The sequence below is a fragment of the Pleurodeles waltl genome, chromosome 7 (genome assembly GCF_031143425.1).
Source record: "Pleurodeles waltl isolate 20211129_DDA chromosome 7, aPleWal1.hap1.20221129, whole genome shotgun sequence".
Taxonomy (NCBI): domain Eukaryota; kingdom Metazoa; phylum Chordata; class Amphibia; order Caudata; family Salamandridae; genus Pleurodeles; species Pleurodeles waltl.
The window spans coordinates 93,551,301-93,570,907 of record NC_090446.1 but is presented as its reverse complement, the minus strand read 5'-3'; positions in this window follow the sequence as shown (position 1 = coordinate 93,570,907).

Below are 19,607 nucleotides of genomic sequence, written 5' to 3'. Positions count from 1 at the left end.
TGGGTACCCTTTATATTAGATATTAGGGACTTATAGGTAAGCTGAATATTACAATTAGAAGAATAGCCAATCTTAACATATTTTAGAAGTCAGATCACATCTACTGGTTAGCAGAGTCCCATCGCACAGAGTCAAAACACCAGCAGCATAAGTCCAAAACAAAGGTAGGTGATCATGCAAGAGGGGCACTTTCCTACACTTGCAAAGCTGACTGTCGGCTCTGCTCTTTGTTAACTATTTTGCCACATCCCACTCTCTGCAGCCCAAAATAATTTAACTCCCCTGCTTCAACTCTAGTCTCTCTCAGGCCAACATTGTGAGGCCAAAAGCAACACTGACACAACAAGGATGACCTCTGCCCTAATGTATGCAAGTATTGGTCCCTCACACTGCTGGACCCTGGTGCAACTGCAGCTGCAGCCCCACAGATACTGACCACCCTGCGAAGCAGGCTGTCTGCTTTGCTCACTCCAGTCGGCCGTCACTTATATGGCCAAGGCCCTAAACAGATTTTCTGCCTGTTTGTGTAAAAAAAAAAAAAAACAGCTAGGGTAAGTCGGGCTGTAATCCTAGCAGGGAAAATGCCCCCCACTCTGCTTTTTGGTAGTATGACACTCATAATTGGGGTTTAGTGACCGTTCACTTACCTGGCCCAATGATCTGTTGCACTAATGATAAAGAAATCTCTTGTAAAAAAAAATGCAAAAAGACCCTTCTATGTCTCCCACTTCCCTGGGTGCATCCCACTGAGGAAGCTTTCTCTGGCCATTTGCCAACAAAAAAATGAGCTCCCACATAGCACATGTTCTTCTCAGCCATCCCTTTGACTCTATCCATGGATCTTTTTCCTTTCCTCTTTCTCCTGGGCCATTACTCAGAGACCCCAGAGGTCCATAGGATTAAGGCACTGCATCTAACTACACCCCTGCTGGCCCACTCCCTGCAAGCCCCTGGACACACAGTTTACAAGAACAAATGCCTTTGCATAGTTAAGCTTTTGCTATATGATGTAGAGGGTGGAAGAAAAATGTGAATGACTCAATAACTAACCAGTGGATGAAGAGAGCTGTCTGAAATCCCTTATTAGTAAGTATATTGTACATATAGTTTTGTTAAAAAAAGGTCTTGGCTAATGCCAGAAATAAAAATTAAAAAAGGCGTCTCCTTTGGGAAGAAAGCCTAGGATTAGTCTTTACATCTTTATCGCTTTCTTGGAAGGCATGGGTGTTACTTTAGCTGCAATAATTTGATATTATCATCTGTGATTTGATAGTGCGTTTAAAACGCAGGGGCGGACGAGTTACACTCTGGAAGATCCAATCTCAGTGCAGAAAAGATTTATTTCTCAATAAAAGGAAACAAACTAATTGAGGAAGGCTGACTACCTAAAAGGATGGCCCATAATGAAAAACTGAGCTGGAACTAATTACTCCACTGCAACATTCCATTCAGCGGTAATTCTACAGTCAATTAGTATTCTGTTTAATTGTACAATTAATGAGCATAAATCTAATTTATAGTTTATTTCTTTCAGTAAATTACTTCTTTTGAATTGCTTCTGTTTGAAAAAAAAACACAACTTCATCTTCACATTATTGAAATGGCTTTTGCAGTCTGCAGTGCAAGAATGGTAAACTGTAAAACAAATCCACAAATATCAATGCTGCAAACGAGGGGCCTACAGCGTTTTGGCTCAGGAATGGGCCCCGGCAAGTGTGTGTGTGTGTGTGCACTATCCCAATACTCCTCACAATGGATGTCACCTGGGTGTGGGTCCATGTATTAATAGAGTACCACAGATCTGCTCCTACTGAACCAACTATGTTAAAGATGTAAGTTTGAATATTTTACCCAGGAGCTGATTTATGTTTCATAGCTCTAATTAGTTACTCAAACAATACCAAGATAAATAGAAGACATATATTACTTGATACATTTAAGGAAGCAATCGCTCAAAGATGTTCACCAATTACAGACTAAGGCCCTCATTACCACATTGGCGGTAACTAGTGCCTACCGCCACGGCGATGGCCGCCAACATACCGCTGCCATGGCTACCAGCTGTCTACATGTATCATGACCACCGACAGTATACCGCAAGAATGCTGGTGGAACACCGCCAACAGTCATGGCGGCAGACGGCAGTAAGGCGGCGTTGCTGACAGCAGCACCGCCACACCAGCAAAACACCGCCGACCGTATCATGTCCAATGATACAGCCTTGCGGTGTTTGGCTGGCGGACCGTCTCCAGCCAGAGGACCCCTGCAAGCAGGTAAGTCGGGTTCTCCGACCGGAGATGGGGGTGGGGGGTATTGTGTGTATGTGTGTGGGGGGGTGTGTGTATGTTATGGAATGGGTGCATGTGGGTGTGAGTCGTGTTTAATGCATGCATTAATGAGTGATTGTGAGTGTTGGGTGTTGTGAATGCATGTGTCTGACAATGTATGTTGGTGTGTGTTGCAGTGTGTGGGTATGTTTGTGTGCATGCATGGGTGGTGGTGGGTATGCATGTGTGCATGTATGTATATGGGTGCGGGGGTGTAAATGTGCGGGGGTTGCAGGAAAGGGAAGGGGGAGGGTGGAGGAGGACTCAGAACAGGGAAAGGGGGACGAGGGAGACCCCTATCAGCACCAGGGAAGGGATACCCAGGCACTGATAGTGCCTACCGCCATGGTTTTCGTGGTGGTAAGTTTGGCACAAAAACCATGGCGGTAGGCCGGGTCGAAATCCTGAGGGTGGGATTGTGACAGCTTCCGGGCTGGAAGTGGCGGTCTTTGATGGCGGTTACCGCCAGGGACATAATCCCTTTTTTTTTTTTTACCGCCGGCCTGTTGGCGGTATTAACGCCGCTTTAACACCAACCACCAGGGTTATGAGGGCCTAAATATGCCCTGTTCCACTGATTGTAATGTACCCAGCAGCCTTGGAGTGATGATACTTACTGTTGCTGCAGAATCACCTTGAAGCTTTTCTTCCTTTTGAGCCCATCATCTTTAGGGAGGTTTCCACCAAATTTTGCATTCAATCATCCTGTTGTAGGTGACTTTGTTTTTGCTGATAGTAGGACTTTGGGCATGTTACTACTGCAAACCAGTATTAAAGTGCTTGTGTTCTCTTCCTAAAACATGGTAACATTGATTTACACCCAATTGGCGTATTTCATTTCCTTGTAAACCCCTAGTAAAATGGTACTACATGTACCCATACCCTGTAAATTAAATGCTACTACCAGGACTGCAGCCACCCACCTAAGTAGCCATTTAAACATACTGAAGCCTGTCCTTGCAGCCTGTGTGTGCAGTTTTAAACTGGCATTTTGACATCTTGAAATAAACCTTTCCCCAAGCATAAACGTTCCCTTTTAATGCATGTAAGTAACTTCAAAATAGGGCAGGGTGCAGTGATTTTAAAAAGTTTGACTAATTTTAACTTCTACATGTTCCGGTAGTGGAAAAAACTCTTCTTTGTTTTTCATTACTACAAGGCCTATCCTATAGGATAACATTAGATTACCTTATTACATTTTATAAGTGATACTTCCACGCAGGACCGTGTAGAATGGTCAGGTTGGATGTCCAAAATATTTTGATTTGAAACCGTCTTTAATGGTGAGGTCAGATTTTAAGTCACAATTCGGAAAATGCCACTTTTAGAAAGTTGCCATTTTCTTCTCCAAGCCATTTGGTGCCTGCAGCCTGCATTCTGGGTTACATGACTAAGCCTAGCTTACAGTTGGTGTTTGTGTATTGCTCTTAAATACTGAGAAAATGGGGGGAATAGGTGTTGGCAGAATTGGGCATCTCTGACTTGATAGAGGTGGAGCTGTCACCTACCACGATTGCACATCACAAAGCCTCTGCTCAGCACACCCAAAAAAGGTTTGACATAAGTCTTTTGTGCCCCAGACAAGCTGGGGCCAGGGCAGGAAGGCAGGAAATTTCAAGCACCCTAGTGAGTGGAAACCTCTAGAAGTTGCTCCTACTTCAAAGCTAGCACCATGTATAAATATTGGAACCTCATACCCACCTCTTCAGGACTATTCTAGACCTGCGCATACTAAAGATGGACACCCAGATGCACTGCTGCCTGAGGCCTGCCCTATTTGCTGAGAAGGAAGAAGGGATCTGCACTCTTTATTCCAAGCTGAAGTGACTCCAAGGTTAAGATGACTGACCCCTTGTTTTGACCTACAGTTACATAACAAGCTCCTATATACCTCCCTGCATTTGCCCAGCTGGCCTTCTGCATGGACTGGAAACTCAACGTGCAACTGAACCTGCCGGAGCCTTGCAAGCCTCTGCTTGAGTGAGTTCCTGATCCCCAAGAGGTGCCCCTCAGGTCCTGGACCCTTTGTGCAGCATCATTGGACCTCATTCTCAAAAAAGACCAGAAATCCTGAAGTTTGAGGATCTTTGCGACCATGAAGCAGCCTATTCTCACCAAGATCTTGCCTCCTTTATCGACCGCCAGAGCAAAGCTCCTGTAAACCTAACTGCGCTACAGCAACCACCAGCGATGACCGAAAATGTGAGATTTGCATCACGCTACACCATCAACAGCCGGGGGTCACTGCCAACAAAAATCTCCAGCAATGCCGGCCTCCTCCAACACATAATACAGTCTCCATGCTCCAGGGAGGACCATCTGACACCCCCAGCCTGTTCTTCGAGGTACGGCGAACACCTAGTTTATTACATTTTACTCTAGTTATCGAACTTACTTAATGTGTTTTTTTTTCTGTGTTGTTTTTCTCTTTATTACCCTTCGAAGTTCTGTATATATACTTTACACATTGTGGCTAAGTGAAGCCTGACTGCTTTTGTGCCAAATTACCAGAGGGTAAAGCACTTGTTAATTTGGGATTTGCTTATGATACACCCTGACAAGAATTGTGGTTTCTGCTTGAGTAGGGTTTTTCCACCCTTCAAACAGTAACTCAGTTTCCTACACTTCCGAAGTGCAAGCAGATGTCAGTCCTGTTACCCAGTTTTGGGTGCTCCTAGTTGGTAGCTCACTTTCATGTCCCTGGATGAGCTAGTGACCAATGTGGTTGAGACCTTGCCTCCATTTCCCTTTCAATTGCTGTTTCGTCCTTGTCAGCTACTTTCTTTTCAAATCTGTATCTATTTGCCAGAGAGATTTTTGTTAAGCGTCTTCGACCCCTGTTTGATGGAGCGGTCATTCACATATTAGATTTAGATTAGCTCACAGGACAGCCATTCAACATCTGGAGTGTCAGTCACCATGAGCGATGGCACATTTCCTCTTTAATTCTGTATTGGCATCTGGTAGGGTGGGCATCTAAAGGCAAAAGAGTCCATCTCCAGCAACCTATAGTGTTCACTACACACCAGCTGTCCTAAGAGCTAGTGTGGCGAGGTCAGGAAAAAGAAAGCAGTGAGGAACCTCCACATGAATTTCGACATCAGCCATCAGCGGCAAGCAAAGCACTTGAACCTGGAGCAATTTTCTACGTTGTGGTGGGAATTGCTGCTGCTCTGTTCATTCCACATGTTTCAGGCCCTTGTCTTGTCGCCCGTCTCACCCCTGCACTGCAAACGTGTGAAGGATGAGAATGGTACTTCTCGGTGCTGGAGCATCTGTGGTACTCTCTCATGCAGAACACACCAGGCATGTACTTCTATCACTGCCTCTCCAGCGTCATGGCTACCATCATTGTGTCATTTCATAGATGTGGAGGACTTCAGGCTGTGGATAGCTGTGCAGTGCATGCTCCAGCAGCTCACCGTGAGAAAGCAGTGGGACCTGGAGGTGCCTAAACAAAGGCTCCACAGAAGCGTGTCACACGCTGGACAGTTTCTGAGAAGGGAAACAGCTACAGGTACCAGTATTTTTCTTAGCATTACGGCTTCAGACAATCATATATATTTTCCCCGTCAAATTTCGTAAAATTTAATGACATTTAAAAAAATCATTCTTTTGTGTTAGAAAAATGTACTTTGCGATACTTCACATATTTTTCATCTGAACTTACATCTTTCGCTGCAACGTTTCACAAGAGACCAATAGGGGACATTCTCTGCTCAAATGAGTCTCCACCAGTATCTCATGAGAATTGTTCACATTAGATGTGCACTCGGGCTAAAAAATTCTGCAAAATCGCCTAACACAAAAGTTTGGGAAATTTCAAAACTTTCATCTAATATAAAATCGAGGAATTTCACATATTTTTCTGGTATAATTAACGTTTCTCCTGCTCAACATGTTACTACAGACTGGAAGGCTCTTGGCAGTCCTCATCTTGCTCACCACAGCTAGTCTCTTATCTCTTATTTTAGACTGTTCCTTCAAAATAACAAGTTCTTTATCATTATTTGATGTCTGAATAACAAGCATTCCAAGGTCTGCTATCCGGTGCAGTCTCCTTTTAGTAGGATTCCAGCCTGCAGTACGTCCCAAGTACATGTTGGCGGGAGGGAGGGGGGAGAATGATGGCTAGGAGGGTAATTGTATGTGAAGTGTTTGACTTTGGGAATTTGTATTTTGTACACTGTAAATGTTTCTGCATGCAGTAGGAGAGTGTGTTTAAGAGAAGGAATAGTTGTGATATGAGGGTGTGATATGCATTAGATTGTGCTAATAAGGTCCTTAGTTAGAGTTAGGCAAAAGAGATACTGCATCACAAAAATGAAAGATGTCCTGTCAATCATATTAATAGTAGATTTTAGTCTATGATACTCATAATATGGTGGAAGGGATATCTGCCATGTTTTAATGGATTATCCTGTCTGCCAAATTCTAAATAAGGCCCAAGGAGCAGATTTAAGAGCCCTGTGTGCCAAAATATTGCTACATTTGCATATTGTTTTTGACGCTAATGTGGTGATGTTAGGACAAAAATGCAATGCCAGATTTACAAAGTGGCACAGTGCATGCATTGCACCACTCTGTAACCCCGTGCGCCACATTATGCCTGCATCATTTTTTGGTTCTTATTTACCTGACAACATCCCTTGATTCTGCCATGTTGGTTTAGGCAGAGAGGGGCACAGTGGGTTTGCTTACAGTAGGGCACAAAGGAACACCTTCAAAATAAGGTAGGGGTACCCCTCGAAACATTTTTACATAGTGGTTATGGTGGGACTCAGAGTCACCCCCACCCACAGGTTAGTGCCAGGCATCAATGTGGCACCCTCTTCTGACCACTACTGGGCCTGTGGAAGAAAGAGGAAGGACTGCACCTGCTATTGATACTGATGAGGAGACATGAAAGGCTAGACCTGCTCCCACTTGTACACAGAACAAGGTAATAGACTCCAGGGATCAGTTGGTGACCTCTTGGGTAGCTACAGGTACACAGCAAGCTGCTAGAAGACATTTTCCTGAAGAGCCCTGCTGACCAGTTCCAACTGGACTTGCCACAGACCGTGCTGGTGGCCTCTTCTGGACTGAGTCTTGACCACTAAGTGCTGGTCCTGGGGTCCTGTGACTATAGATGAGTCAAAGTGTGCTCATCCTAACATCCTGAAAAGCCTGGGACTTAGAATCTCTTTAGCTCCAAAGATCTCCGGAGGATCAGAACAAATCTGCCGAGGCCATACAATGAATGTGCACTGCTGCAGGGACCAAGACTCAGGCTGCCCCTGCTTGAAGCTTTTCCACAGCAGCAAATTCATTTAAGTAGGATGTTGCAGCAAGGCTAAACAGCCTTTTGGTGCCCTGTTACAGCTTGCAGCCTTGCCCTATTGGAGGAATCTGAACTCTAAACAAGTGACTAAGTCCAAACGTAGAAAGAGAGGGACCTTCTTTGGGGTCACATTTAGAATTTCACCTGCTCTGGACATTCCCCCAGAATGTTAACAGCTTCACCAGGACCTTGTGCAATGGCTATCCGACCTAGTGGATCCCTTCCCAGCCACAGCTTCCTCCCTCATACCACTGAGGATTTTTCACTTCCATTTCATAGACTAAGGGCCTGATTTAGAGTTTGGCGGAGGTGGTTCCTCCATCACAAGTGTGATGTATTCTGATTCCGTTATATCCTATCGAGATCATAATACTGTGGGCGGGGTATCTGTCACGTTTGTTACAGAGAAACCTGTCCGCAAAACTCTAAATCAGGCTAAGTCATAAAGTAAAATTTCCCATGTATCTGGCCTGTCCAGCATGGCGTTCGGCCTTAAGTCGTGCCTAGGTTCAGTCAAACGCAACCAGATGAACGCATACTTCCAAATGCTTTACCAGGTGTTGAGCTCAGGCTTAAATTACTGAAACCTTTATTGGGCTTACAAGCACAGTGACATTATTGCTTGTGGTGGACTACCATAAAACCTCATCTAATAATAGTCTTTCTCAAAATTATATTATATTATATTATATTGTGTTATATCAGATCATCTTATGTTATATTATACACAAAGCACATCCTGACATATCATAAAGATGTTGAAAGTCAATTACAAATTGCTTGATAAGGTCAAGGAACTCTGAGGTGACTTGCAATATCCTTTTCAAGCACAACAGATGGTGTTATAGACACTGTCACACCATCACCGTTCCCACAAGTTGCTTAAAACCTTGATGTCTTGTTCTTTCTTAGGAAATAGATCAAATGTTTGCAGACATAGAAAAAATGTAGAATTTAGAGCCTGTAGAGCAAAAGTAAACACATTTAAGAGCTGTTAGTATTTTGTTGCAAAAAAGACATAGATAGCAGTTTGATGTTAATCAGAACAAAATAATCCGAAACTCACAAAGTGTTGAAACATGCACAGATTATATCTTTCCTGTAACTTGTAATGACCTATAGTATGGGAAAATAAACATGTTGCCTTAAATATCTCCTTTCTGCTGATCATGGTTCCAGTTAGAAAAACAGATCACTAGATAAAGAAGCCAGTTCTTGTTTTTGTTGTTTAAACAGCAGCTGTAATTATGCTCTGTGACCTGCCTCCCACCTTGACTGCTGGCCCTAGCAGTAGACATTATGATATCACAACTCAAATGCAGTATCATATTACATCAGCGGAGTAGCATCTATCCCTTGGTGAATAGAGACAGCACAACTCAAATGTAATGAGGAAATTAGAGGCAGGCTTTAAAACAGGGGTTCCAGGCTCGTATTACAACATCTTTGAAGTACCCACTTCTGTACATCGTAAGTAAAAGCTTTCCAATTTTCAATTTTCACTGATTTTTAGAAATAAATACAGACAGAAAACAATGTGTTTCCTGACTGCATTTTTTTAAAATGGAAAAATACAGAAAATTGATTGAGTTTCTTTTGAGTGACTTTTCATACTTTCTTTTGTCAATTCTATGCTAATAGGTGAACAGATAGTGCAGGAAGTTAAAAACTGGGTGATATTACCTTAAAACAATTACATATGTAAACATGCATTTATAGTAAATAATTACGAAGCAAAAAATAAGTATGGATAAATACAGACAAGAATGTTAAAAAAAAATACCATAAAACTGGGATTCCTAATAATAAGGACATTACAAGTCACAGAGGAGCTCGAGGAATGAGGCCAAAGGCTGAGTTCCTTTGTAAGATCATGGACCTCTGAGGTGAATTTAAATATCCTCATAATGTGCAGCAGAGGGTACTTTATTCCTTATAATGCATGGTCACCCTTCCTGCAAATCCACTATATCTAAAATCCTTGGTGTGTTGCTTTTTCATATGAAAGCCATAAGGGGGGTCATTACGACTTTGGTGGACGGAAAAGCCTGTATGCCAAAATCCCAATGGGGAGGTTGCCACCATTGTGGCTGCCTCCCCATCGGGCCCATTATGAGTTTCCCGCTGGGTCAGTAGGCAGAAAACTCAGTTTCCGTCCGCTGGCCCAGCAGGAAACAGCCAACAGCATTGTTTCCTGCTCGTAATCAAGCCGGTGGCAATGCTGCAGTGTGCATGGTGCACCAGCACCAGCGCAATGTTCACTGTCTCGAAGGCAGACTGGGAACTCTGCGAGGGTGCTGGCCAGAAGGGGCCCTGCCCTGCCCTGTCAATGCCCAAAAAATTGCTGGTGGAGAACGAGGTCGTAATCCCCAGGGTGGCGCTGACTGCAGCGCTGCCCAGGTGGATTAGGACCACCAAGACCGCCAGACTACCAGGACAACAAATCCTGGCGGGGCTGGTGGTCCGACCGTGGCGCAACCACTACGGTCCTAATGTGGCGCTCAGACTGCCACCAGGAACCTGGCAGTCATTAGACCGTCAGGTATTCGTAATGAGCCCCAAGATGTTTGTAAACATGAAAAATGTTAGGTAAAACCTCTAATGCAAAATTAAACACACCAAAGAGCAGTTAGATATTTGTTGAAAAAGTATTAGAATCAGTTTAATACATGTCATATTTAAAAACATGTTGTAGCTCAGAATATGTAAAACATGTAGAGAGATTTTATCTTTCCTGTCATTTTCTGAAGTGTGCTAAAAATAACATGTTCCATGAGTTCTCCTTTCTACTCATAACTGCTCAAGTAGAAAAACAGAGCAAAATGAGGAAAAATCAGGTTTTGTTTTTGCTTTTGCTTTTTTACACTGCAGCTTTAATGATGCTCTTTGTCCTGCCTTTCCCCTTCACTGCTGGCTTTGGCAGCAGGCATTGCGGTGTCAATACTCAACGGTAATGTGTTATTACAGTTAAGCGGCCACATCATTTCTTTACTACAGTCAACTAGGTGTGTCAAAAGTCCCTGTAATAAAGAAATTAGAGATGGGCTTTTACATTGCCAGATTCTATGTATTATTGTGTATTATATGAAGTCTGTAAATGTACTCTAAGTGAATTAATTCCCCATTTATCCACTGTTTTGCAAAGCCCAGCATTCAACCACTCATCAACAAAGCAACCACACATAAAAGATTACTGATGAATGAAGAAACACTTTAATTTTATTAAAGCCAGTCCTGATAGTCATGCCTTTAGATGTTTTCTTTAGTGAAGCATAAACTCTAGTCTCCAACCTTTCTCGAAAGGTCACTAGGGGTGGGCAGATTGTTTAACTCCGTCTGTGAAATTGGCAGAATTTGGTGACTCTGCGTTACTCTTGTAACATGGAGTTCTGGGCAAATTCCACCAATCGCCATGTGACTGATTTTTTTTCTGTGATGCTCCAGAAATGTGAATGAGATTTGGTGTCCCCTTGCTCCATTTTCCAACATGGGTGGTTGCGGTCAGAGAATGCTTCTCAAATAGATTTTCTGCTGCTCGAGGAGATGCTCTACTTGAGCAGCAGTAAAATGAACCTGATTGGCTGTGCTCTCTTTCACACCGCATAGTACCATTTGTGATGATTTTTCAGCACTGCTCACACTACTGGTGCTAAATTGCAGCGCAGGCCACGCAACATGCATATTTTCCACCCATTGGCAGACTCAAGGGAATCTCACAGCGTTTTTATGTAACTCTGGGGCATTCCACAGAGTGAGACTCCATGAGTTCCACCTATCCCTACTAGTCAGCTACCACACTGAGCCCCCTCAATAGACAGTTCCTAGCCCCTCCTTCCACACCACAGCTATCATTCTGTATCAGTTTCACTGGCTGTGATTTCCCTGTCCATGTTGCACATCCCCTTCTCATATTTTTCCTGTTTCTCTGCAACCTTCAAATATGCTGCTACTGCCATTAAAGCATACTTGTATTTTGCCATTCAAATCAGTAGAAAAGTGCCACCCAATGGAGGACCTTTATCCACACTTATAACTTTAACTGAGAGTTTGTAATGTGAAAAATAACCTTTTTCAGTGCACTAAAATATAGGCAGAAAGATCAGTACATCATGAAGCATATCTTTGCAAATGATCTTTAATTGAAAAACATAAGGGTATGATACAAAAACATTGATTTTCTCATTGCAAGCTTTGAGTGTGCTGCACTATAAATCACTCGGCCTTATAAAGCCGGTCCCAATTCAGGCATGCCCTTCTACGGCTATTAATCATCTGTTTAACCATAAAGCACGCTCAGCTTGGGAACTCTTTGGTTGCAGCACCACTGAATCTCCACCCCACCCTGCCGGCTTGGAAGAGGCAAAAATGTATTACTATTTTTTATCTTAAATTGTGTCCATATGATATGTTCTTAAACTTATTTTCAAGTGTCCCCAAACTCTGGAAATAATGTAATAAAGTGGAACATTCTCAGAAAGGCTGAACTCTTTCTAAAAAATATTTTGTCCTGCCAGAAAGTGTTTGTGGGGTGAGTAAGCTTTTAAGGCCAGGGTAAAATAAAATGCTAGATTACAGAGGACATACATAAATTAGGACTGGATGCAGTAATTGGCTTCCAGTCACAAAGCCTGTGATTCTCAAAACCGCAGCCTTTGCAACCTTAAAAAGCGAAGTGGCAAGGTACCAAAGGCACATTGTGAGTCGCAAACATCTTTCTGACTTGTAAGGTGTACTTTGCAATTCATTGTGATTTATAAAGAGGAATCTCACTCTTCCTGCTAAATGGCAATGCCATGTATGTATCAATGCTGTGCAATTACAACTTTGGTCAGAAACAATTAAATGGATCCCAGCAATCAAAAAGGCATGGCAATTTTTGTTATGGGCCTGTACCCTTAGGTCTCCCTTCCCTTGTTGTATTTCTACTTTAAAAACAATAAATAAAAAAAGGGATGGCACTCGTTTGTAAATTGGAAGCTGTCTCCTTGGATCAATCAATACCACCTTTGGGACTCCAAGCCGTGGTGGCACAAATGTAATTGGATCTGGAACAAAGAACAGAGATATTTTCCATCTGAAGAGAAGATGTGGCTAGAATAATGTCACCATTGTATACTTCTATCCCATCGCAGTCAGTGGATGAGTGTAGAAATTATCATCTTTTGTGTGATGTAGCCCCAGATTTTAGCATTATCTGTTTTTGGTAGCTGTAGAAGTTTCAACTTGATGAAAAGGGTATACCCCTAATTCTCATATTAACTTACCCATAAATCCCTAGTATATGGTACATAATGCGAACAGGGCCTGTAGGCTAAATGTCACCAGTTGACTGAAGCACTCAATGTTCCATTTACTACAGTGTGAAGCGTGGCTTCAGACTTGAAATTGTAGATTGACTAAAGCAGCTATTAACATGTATTCAGACCAGTTAAAATAAACTCTATTGACTGGTCTAAACCTGCGTTTTAAATATTTTATGTCACCTCTAAGTAGGCCTCACTGCGCATGAGGCAGGTTGCATAATATTTGAAAGTAGGGAATGTAGATATTTAGGGTTACACCTGTCCTTATAGTGAAAAGGCCCCTAAATCTATTTTTACTGTAGCAAGTCTGACTGTTCCATCAGAAAACACTGGGATGCAATACTGCATTTAATAATGCTAACTCCATGTAATTTTGTTTACTCTTAGTAATATTTATTAAATAAAAATAAAAATTAGTGAAGCTGGATTTTTATTAAATATTAAGCAAAATGTATTTTTAGAAAGTTACATTCTCCCTGCCTAAGGCCTCTTGAGGTTAATTAGCATTAGCCTACAGCAGCAACCTTCTGAGTGCTGAACCATTAATAAGTTGGGAAAGCTGCTCCCAGAGCAAGAGGCATAGTTTGGAGTGTGGGGAAGAGTTTCTGTTCTTCTGGTAAGATGACCGTTTGCATATAGCCCAGAAACTTAATTACCTTCAAAGAGGCCTCTCCTTTAACAGGCGGATGTCAGATGCACAGGCCCCTTCTTTGTTACCCCTATTCAGCTAGGCTTCAGTCCCAGTCGGAAAGGAGCTGCTTCTTGAGCTGGTTTGAAGTAAAGGAGGGGTTGCTCATTCCCTTGGCAACACCTCAAATGTGAAAACACAGGCTATTCCCATGGGATAAGGGATTTCATGATCTTGTATGTAGGCAGAGTAGGGTGCCATGGGACCGAAGAACTGCAAACTTGGGTAGGGTAACCTCTGGAAACTTTTACCCCATTGATTAAGGAAGAGACAGCAACCACCTCTGATGCAGGCTGGTGTCAGGAACTAATGTGGCATCCCCGGTACCCTCCTCATAACACTACTAGACCTGAGGAAGATAAGAAGAGCACTTAATCTACTGCATGAGACCTGGGAAGAGACCTAAAGGACTAAACCTGCTCTCCCACTTGTACCCATGACAATAAGGATAACTCCAAAGATGTCCAGGCTGATCTCATGTGCAAGCTGCAGGGATATAACAAGCTACAAGAGCCCTTTCCAGCAAATGACCAGCTAATCAAGTCCAAATATACCCGCCCTGGTAGCTGCTATTGGCTTCTGCTGGAGTGAGCAACATTTCTCCAGCTTTGAGCTTTCCTGTCACATTTCAACAGCTTCACCAGGATCTCATGGTGCCCTTCTCAGCCACCACCTGGTGCCTCACCCCCCTGAATTTTGTATTTCTATTTCAGAGACTAAGGCCTGGTTTAGATCTTGGCGGAATTGGTCCCGCTGTCGCTTTTCGGATAATCCATCTGCTGACTAGGCAGTCTGACCGCTCTGTTTAGATGAAAGTCTGTTGTCAACCTGCTATGACACCAGAACTTTACACCTTTGTTGATGGGGCCATAGGCAAAAGCGGCTGTCAGAGGGACCATAGCCAGTCTTTCCACCAGGCTAATCATGATGTGCCTTCCTCCTGATATAACTGTGGCAGGGAAACCTCCACACCTGAGTTGGCCAACTGGAAGGTATATAAGCTCAAAATTTACCTTTTCCTGTTTTTTTCACTCCCCTTTCCATCATGAACCCAATCAATTAAGTCCTTCCTTTGCTGCTGCTATTTGACTATGAAGCAAATCAACCCCGTAGTCGCTGGAAGCAAAGGTCAGTGTCCTTTTTACCTGTTACCATCTGAATTGTCTTACATTAGCGTTCAACTTGTGCATTTTTAAGATACTCTTACAAGCGATAGTATAATAATGTGAAATACATATGTGTGTAAATCAATTGTTTAAGACATTAAAAAAAAACACACCTGTTTATTTTGTTTACATTTACAAATTTGGTGCAATCTGCCTTCATGCTATTAGACACCTACACAAAAAGTCACATTAATCTCAAAGTCAAAATGGTCAGTGGTGGCCTGAGTGACAGTGAACCTAGTGGCCTCATCCTGCTGGCCCACAGATTCCTTCACACAAACCCTTCCTTCACTACCCTGTGTCCTTGACCCAGTGTGCCCTATCACACTGGGTGCTGGCTGAACTGAAGGTAGTGGTGGTTGTGGTGTTGGCTCAACAGCATCCAGGACTAGGGGCACAAGTTTGAGGTGATGTTCCTTTTGACATAGGAAGTGGAGACATTCATAGGCTGAGGTGTGGTAACAGCTGGTGTAAGAGGTGTAGATGTAGGCCGGGTGAGAGCCACTGGAGCTGTCTGCCCAGATAGACCAGTTGGACCAGGCAGCTCCTCATCATCTGGACTTTCAAGAGTGGAGTCCTCACTGAAGGCTTGATCCTGGTCTGGAGTGGAGGTACCATCAGTGGCAGATGGTTATCCACCTACTCTGGGTGTTGGATCTAATATGAACTAAATTCTAATGTCAGGATTATACAAATGAAGCAACCTAAAAGAAAGAGGATAAACTACACACATGTAAACTTCAAAAAAACAGGTAAAGGTGTGTCCTGTAAAGGAAAAGATTACTTAGAAAGTATAAACTAAAAATATACCCAACATTCAGCCCAACACAATAGAGAGGAGACATGAGAACTAAATCATTCCAAGGTATAACAGGCTAAAATTCAGACTATTATATAACTTAGAAGAATTAACAGCATTACCCATAATATAAACATTGTAAAGCACATTTATTATCAATACAACTTAATTCCAGCATACAACATAACATAAATGAAAATCTTTAAGACACATACTTTGTTTTATACATAGCATAAAAAAGAGATTAACAACTGCACAACAATTTAACATATGTGAATATACGAAAGAAAAGCTAAAATGACCACCATCACATTGTATTATAATTTTTCAGGTACAAAAACAAAGCACCATTGTAGTAGTAGTAATTTCAATTCAACATTAACAATACATGCATGCAAACACTGTGAGCTGAGCATGCTTAGTAAAATATTTGCAGTAAAGATGAACACACATTCACAATATAAAAATACATATTTGAATAATGTTAATGGTGAAACAACACTTGCGAGCACCACTCCTTCATTTGAAATTAGATGGAGTTTGGAACCTGTTATCTTAACTACAGCAAAAGACATTCAAACAAACAAACAAACAAGGCAAATGCAAGGGATGGTCTATGAAGAACAACACATTGACCATTAGTAAAACGAGAGATACTACTGTAATGCTACTAGTTTTATGAAAACAGTAGATTTAGAAAACTTTAATCTGGGTTTACATGTTTTACAACGGTGCTAAACACAGTAACAACAGCTAATTTAAGAGCAATACCTGCATTTATGTTTAGTGAGGCATTCATATGTATAACTTAACAATCTCCACTACACCAGGGATTTCTGTCAAGCCTTCAGGATGAAGACCTTCTCCTTGCAGGTTGTTTACTACAGCAGTCTCTCTATTAACTATTATGGATCACATTTGCCTTTTCTGAGCTATGGTTTTATTTTGTACTTGTTCTCCAAAAATTGTAGCTCTATGCTAATGATTTGATCAACCATGACTGACAATTCTCCATCAGTAAAACAGGGATTTCTCCTCCCTGCCATTATGAGTGAAGAAAAATAAATGAAATAAAGGACCCACAAATTAAGGAATAAAACAATACAAATGCAAAATTAACAGAGGGAGAAAAAAAGAACTTTAACATGACTGATGTGGGGCAATTTCTGTGGTAAGATAGTGTTGTGCAGTAGAATGGCAAAAGATCATGGACTGAAACAGAGTATGTTTTAAAGTGTGCTATGTAGCCAAAGGACATCAGGTGTGTGCTGCTAGCATCCATCCAATGGCCACAGGCATAGTACAATGTTCAATACGTCCTGTGACGGACTCCAGCCATCAGGGATTCACCACTAGAACATTTGCTGTAGACATGTATATGGCTTCTTTAAGTGTGTCTGTGTACTACAGAATGTTCAAAGAGTTGTTGGAAATGTTCTTCCTGCTGAGGGAGCTTGATTCATCCTCTTAACAGAATCAATCCACAACTTCTTCAATAGATGTAGGATGGCTCCAAAAAACCTGCTTTGCAGACAGTGCGCATGCCGAGGTTGCTGGAGTGCCCATTAAGGGAGCCAAGACCAATATCGTAGCTGGGTGCCCGCCGGGTAGTCTGGACGGTAACCTCATATTGCAATATTCCCGCCAGTCAGCCTGGCAGGAACATTTTAATATGCCCAGGAGGGATGTCACTGCCATTGCAGTGGCGTCCTCCCCACAGGTTTGGCGGTCCCACAGTGGGACCGCCAAACTCATAATGAGGCCCTAACTGTGAAGTTTCCACAGTGTCACTTTGAAGTCAAAAAGGTACCCGTGGTAAAGAAAAAGGAGGTAGATTGTCTTTCTAGGCTTCCGTGTTCCTAGGATAGGTAGATGTGAACCTGGAGAATCAACAGTATGAGGACTGTTACGTAGCAAGTGTGGGTTGAAGTGAGAGAAAGTGTGCAAGTGAACAGGAATGGAGGAATGTACTGGAACATGATGTGGTTTTGGGAAGGGTTATGGAGTATATGAGAGACAAGTGGCCTAAAGAGAAGAGTCTTTCTGTGGTGTTGCAGACTTACAGCAAAGTCCAGGCAGAGTTGACTTTGGAGTCTGAATTATGATTTAGGTCAGAGAAGTTGGTCCCTCCTGTTGCAATCCGAGGTAAGTTGTTGTGTCTTATGCATGAGAATCATTTGGATATGGCTCACCATAAAAAAATACTCTGGGAAATACTGGTGGGCTGGCATAGATATAGATGTGGAGGGTGTGGTTATGAGGTTTTCTACATGTTCTCAGAATGACAAGAGCTTCACACTACTGAGTGATGTAGGTTGTCCAGAGAAAGTATGAGATAAGGTCAGCATTGATTAATTGAGACCATTTCCTATCTTGGCGAATGTGCAATGGTTTGTTTTTGTGCTGGTTGATCACTTGTCAGAGTGGCTGGAGGTAACATTTGTGAGAGAGACTAGTACTAAAGTCGTTGTTACTTTTTTTTTACAGATGTCCTTGTTAGGGATGGTTTTCCTTCTTAAATTATTTTGGACAATGGGGGTGAAATTCGTGTCAACTGAGATGAAGGAATTTCTACAGGGTGCTGGCATTAAACACAAAAGGTGCAGTTTATTTAACCCTCAAGTTAATGGCCAAGTAGAAATGATTAATAGATTGGTGTCAGAGTGCATCATGGGTGCTGGGTCTGAGGGTATGGATGTTGTTGATGATGTTCGAACAATGTTATGGTCTTATCATAATACACCACAATTGTGTCACAAGTGTTTCTCCTTCATGGCTGAGGGGGAAAACAGTGTAGGATGTACTTAACCATCTTGGTTAAGTATGTTGCCCAAAGTCCATGATGATGTGAATTGTGATATGGAGAAGGTTTGGTCTAACATTCAAGTGAGTCAGAGTAGGAGCAAAAAAAGGTTTGATGTGGTCGAAGGGACTAGGGTGTGAAATCTGGTCAACGGAACCTGGGTGCCTGTCAAATTATCTGCTTGTAAAGTGATGAAAGGCAGGTTGAAGTTTGGTTTTCCATTTCAACTGGAAGAAGTAAGTTGGGAGGCTGTGCTGTGAGATTGTTTTATGGTTATTGGGGGAATATAGAGTGGGTGGCCAAGGTGTTGGAATAACCCAAGAATGATCAGGGCATTGGCTTTCCCAGGTTGAATAAAGAGAATAGGCATTATGTGGTCATGTGTAAAAGGTTTCATAATGAGGGCTATGTCAAGGTTGGTGCACAAAGTTAATGTGTCAAGTGCTAATGTAGATTTCTGAAGAAATTTTAAGATTTTGTTGTTGATAGAAGTTTATTGTTTTTCTGTATGTTGATGTTGATTTAGTTACTTGTTATGTACATGTTATTATCTTTCATTTTATTTGTATTTTTTTTGCTTATTGGTATTAGTAACTCATATTTGTTTCTTTATTATATCCATGTTATTGCTGCCTTCTTGATGAGCTTGTGAGCCGGTGCTCACATTCAATGGTGAAATGTGGAGTGCAGGGGCTTGAGAGTTTGTGATTGGGGCAGTTCATGGACTCATGGGCTCAGAGGATGTAGGTTGCCTCCCTCTTTTCTCTTTACTGCCTCTTTTCACAGAAATGTTTTCCCCACATCTGGTATTAATGTGATTAGTATAGTTCCCATCAAAGCGCTGGTGCACTTCACAGTTTTTAAGTAAGACAAAAAGCATCTTTCTCACCTACCTGATGACATTTCAAACCAAGACATTTGCCGGACTTCAGACTTCTTATGACATCTGAAATTTGCTGAAAATCAATTTTCTTCACTAAAGAGGTTACTTCTTTCTCAGATAACCAAGATTGCAGTTAATTAATCTAAGAAAGAGAGAATTTAAGTTGTGCAGTTGACATAGTCTGATGCATATAACCTTTGAAAAATGTTCGCTTTAAATATATTTCAATATGTCTCAAACTTCTTTATTCTAAAGGCCAGCACCCTGCCCATCCTTTCACGACTCCCAACAGCTCTGTATTGTCCAAAGTAAAGC